Source organism: Macaca fascicularis, chromosome 6 (genome assembly GCF_037993035.2).
Source record: "Macaca fascicularis isolate 582-1 chromosome 6, T2T-MFA8v1.1".
In the NCBI taxonomy this organism is placed as follows: domain Eukaryota; kingdom Metazoa; phylum Chordata; class Mammalia; order Primates; family Cercopithecidae; genus Macaca; species Macaca fascicularis.
In genome coordinates, this window is record NC_088380.1 from 106,084,570 (window position 1) to 106,089,423 (window position 4,854).

The 4,854-nt window shown below is 34.0% G+C and overlaps 1 non-coding gene across 1 annotated transcript; it reads right to left on the minus strand.

Annotated features, from left to right (window-relative positions):
• Window positions 1–242: 242 nt before the first annotated feature.
• Window positions 243–349, minus strand: LOC123574201 (U6 spliceosomal RNA). The gene has a single exon (XR_006699097.2). It is a non-coding gene; the product is annotated as a U6 spliceosomal RNA (small nuclear RNA).
• Window positions 350–4,854: the final 4,505 nt, after the last annotated feature.

Genomic DNA, 4,854 nt, shown 5'->3' on the forward strand with positions numbered 1-4,854 from the left:
GATTTGCATTTCTCTGATAATTAGTGATTTTGAGCATTTTTTCATGTCTATTGTCTACTTGTATGTCTTCTTTTGAGATGTGTCTGTTCATGTCGGCCTTGTCCAGTTTTCAATGTTTTTTGTTGTTTTTGTTGTTGTTTTGCTTGTTTAAGTTCTTTAAAGACTCTTTATAGTAGGCCTTTTTTGGATGCGAGGTTTGTGAACATTTTCCCTCATTCTGTGAGTTGTTTCTTACTCTGTTGAAAAATATGAAATGCTTCATGAATTTGTGTGCTATTCTTGTTCAGGGGCCATGCTAATTTTCTCTGTGTCATTCACAATTTTAGTATAGGTGCTGCCAAACGAGCACAGCTATTCCATTCTGAGGGATAAAGGGTCAGAGTAACAAAGGATGAAAGTGCCTTGAAACTTGTTCTTAGTTGGAAAATCTTTTTAAAAAATCTAGATTTGGATATTCCCAATGTATTAGAGGAAAATAATTTCTATCATTGAAATAGCAGAATGTAAAACTTAAAAGAAGTAGACTATAAAAAATGTTTTGTGATAACAAGTGGGTTAACTATTTAAAATGGCAGGTTTCATTAAATGACATTTATATTTATTTACTGATGACATTAAAAACAACTTTTCTTACACAGAAATGTAAGTTTTTTGAAAAACATTGCATGCATACAAATTGTGACTAACATTTTGAGAATTTGTAAGGTATCTAATATTTGACAATTGCCTGATTATTCATTCATAGGTATTTTATTGAAAAAAAAAGCAACCGTAAGAACATTGTAGGTGTTATAGAGAATACAAGGATGGAATAGGCATGACATCTATCTTAAGTATGTTATAGTGTAAAAAAATGAATAAGTACAGAAATAATTATAATACAAAGAGTAAAAGCTGGAGAAATAAAATATTAATTGCAGAGGACAAAAATGATTCTATTTAGATGTTTAATTTTAGCTAGGTCTTAAAATTGCTATAGGGGAGTCTATATAAGGATGGAAAGGTATTTGAGGCAAATAAGTGGGAAAAAAACCAAAGGTTTTGAAGTATGTATCTATGTGGGGATTTGTAAATATTTCACTTAGCAAAAATGGAATTATTGGAGTCACCCTATGAAGAGAGCTTGAAATTAAATTGTAGAGAACATTAAATGTTAGACTAAGGAATTGTGATTGTTTTGTATTCAATAGGAAGAAAATTTAGTTGTATCTTTTCAAATGTTTTAATCATACTGTTTTCTTCTATTGGAAAATGATACACATTCATTGTACAATACTGAGAAAATAAAAATAAACAAAAAAAGAAAATTGCCACATATAGATCTCCGTGGTCACTTTGCTTTTCTCATCTTCTTCAGGGCTCTACTCAAATATGACCTTATCAGAGAGAATTATCTTGACTATTCTATTTAAAATACAGTAACCGTCACCTATCCTGTATTTTCTAACCAATAACTTTCTTCATTTTTATTTACTTTAGTTATTATTGATAAACATAGAATTTGTGTACTTATTACTGATTTATTATTATTATTATTATTATACTTTAAGTTCTAGGGTACATATGCATAACGTGCATGTTTGTTACATATGTATACTTGTGCCATGTTGCTGTGCTGCACCCATCAACTCATCAGCACCCAACAACTCGTCATTTACATCAGGTATAACTCCCAATGCAATCCCTCCCCCCTCCCCCCTCCCCATGATAGACCCCGGTGTGTGATGTCCCCCTTCCCGAGTCCAAGTGATCTCATTGTTCAGTTCCCACCTATGAGTGAGAACATGCGGTGTTTGGTTTTCTGATCTTGTGATAGTTTGCTAAGAATGGAACGTACCTCAAAATAATAAGAGTTATTTATGACAGACCCACAGCCAATATCATACTGAATGGGCAAAAACTGGAAAAATTCCCTTTGAAAACTGGCACAAGACAGGGATGCCCTCTCTCACCACTCCTATTCAACATAGTGTTGGAAGTTCTGGCTAGGGCAATCAGGCAAGAGAAAGAAATCAAGGGTATTCAGTTAGGAAAAGAAGAAGTTAAATTGTCCCTCATTGCAGATGACATGATTGTATATTTAGAAAACCCCATTGTCTCAGCCCAAAATCTCCTTAAGCTGATAAGCAACTTCGGCAAAGTCTCAGGATACAAAATTAATGTGCAAAAATCACAAGCATTCTTATACACCAGTAACAGACAAACAGAGAGCCAAATCAGGAATGAACTTCCATTCACAATTGCTTCAAAGAGAATCAAATACCTAGGAATCCAACTGACAAGGGATGTAAAGGACCTCTTCAAGGAGAACTACAAACCACTGCTCAGTGAAATCAAAGAGGACACAAACAAATGGAAGAACATACCATGCTCATGGATAGGAAGAATCAATATCATGAAAATGGCCATACTGCCCAAGGTAATTTATAGATTCAATGCCATCCCCATCAAGCTAGCAATGAGTTTCTTCACAGAATTGGAAAAAACTGCTTTAAAGTTCATATGGAACCAAAAAAGAGCCCGCATCTCCAAGACAATCCTAAGTCAAAAGAACAAAGCTGGAGGCATCACGCTACCTGACTTCAAACTCTACTACAAGGCTACAGTAACCAAAACAGCATGGTACTGGTACCAAAACAGAGATATAGACCAATGGAACAGAACAGAGTCCTCAGAAATAATACCATATATCTACAGCCATCTGATCTTTGACAAACCTGAGAGAAACAAGAAATGGGGAAAGGATTCCCTATGTAATAAATGGTGCTGGGAAAATTGGCTAGCCATAAGTAGAAAGCTGAAACTGGATCCTTTCCTTACTCCTTATACGAAAATTAATTCAAGATGGATTAGAGACTTAAATGTTAGACCTAATACCATAAAAATCCTAGAGGAAAACCTAGGTAGTACCATTCAGGACATAGGCATGGGCAAAGACTTCATGTCTAAAACACCAAAAGCAACGGCAGCAAAAGCCAAAATTGACAAATGGGATCTAATTAAACTATTACTGATTTTTGTGTGTGTTTTTCTGTTTGTAATTTATTGAGAAATTCAGGAGGATGTAACTTTTATTCATTTTTGTATTGCCAATATGAATAAAGTGTATGTTGTAGTTGAAGTTCAATAAATATTTTTAATAAGTGAAAAATAAAGTCATATTGTACTTATTGATTTATTTGCTTGTCTTTCACACATATAAATTATCTAAAATGAGCCAGGTTACTATGTACTGATAATACAGTGATGAAAGCAACAGACTATATTTCTAGCTTTCATTTATGTCTGGTTCCTGTACACAAATGTTACTACACACAACTGGAACATCTGAAAAAATACGTACTGCTATTTGGAACCTTACAATAATGGATATTTTTGTTTATTTTAGTTCATTACCATATGTTTGGATGTAAAAATAATAACAAATTTAAGGATAAAAACCACTAATCCTTACTTAATACTAGAGCCATTAATATCATCTTTGCAAATTTGCCCACCAACTGTTTAACGTCTGAGAACAATCCGCAACTTTTATATATACATATATATATATATGTTGCATAGTGTATTGTCTTTACTTACAGAGTTTATCACCCATACCTCCTCGTTAGAATATTTTAAGATTTCAGTTAGTTTTGTTACAACTGTTGAAAAGACTATAATGTATTCTGGCTTACCTTGTTTCCAGAGATATAATCTACACAATGTGAAAAGACTGCGAGCAGAGATATATTTCCTAAGTATTGGGGTAATTCATCAGTGTGCATATACCACTATTTATTAATTCCTGCATTTGAATACCTCCAATATGAGCTATAAGGATGATGGTTCTTTGGCCCCTTCCATTTGGAAAGAGGGCCCAGGTCATTTAGGTTGGCATCACAGTTCTCTGGTGCGGAGGAACTGAAAAATGGTTAGATTTTGCATGAGGATGGTGAATATCTGCATGCGTAATAACTTTTTTCATTCTACACACATGCCAGAAATAGCATCACAACACTTTCCCAATGAACACAGGCGCTTCAGAGTCACTCTCCACAACTACCACACATCTGCCAGAGTTGATATGTGGTAAGTGACTTGAAACTTATATTCCCCTTCTTTTCTGGCTAGGTTAATTGACGATCTTGACTACATGCTAGCCAAATTATCTGTTTGGTTCATTTTCATTATCAGCAGAGTCTATTCTAGATGAGTTGCTTGTAGTGGAATCTCATAAAGTAACATCAAATGAGTAGAAGGAAGTTTATACCAGTTAAATATGTGATATAATTATGACAACCTAGTTATAAGTTCTGGGAAGGATTTCCAAATCTAGTACAATGTTATGGAGGAAATTGTAACACCTTGGAATTGAAATAAACCTCATATATCACGTTTTCATTTTTTATATGAGGAAGCAGGGATTTAGAGAAGTTCAGTGGCTTTTCCATGGGTTCACAGGTAAAGAATGGCAGAGTGTTGTGTGCCTATTAAAACATTGCATGATCCATGATAGTACCAAATAGCAGTTAGAAAGCCTGGACTATATATGATGATTTTTCAATCCTTATATTTGAAAACTGCATTCTCTCAGACTATGACACAAATTTAAACTGAAGGCTTAAATCAAAAGTGATCTCAGAACAAATTGAATGCACTTGGAAATATGGATTCTGCTCAGGCCTTCAAATGTATTAGACAGGAGTATGATGAATGCTGGAGTTTCATATAATTTCTCAGACAAGAAATGACAGGCTATTCCTAATCTGCTACATATGAAATGGCTAGTGTTTAGTCTTGTGCCATTAACATAATTTGTAATTGTTTTCAAACAGTTAATATTCATTTATTTATTATTTTTTTCACACATTC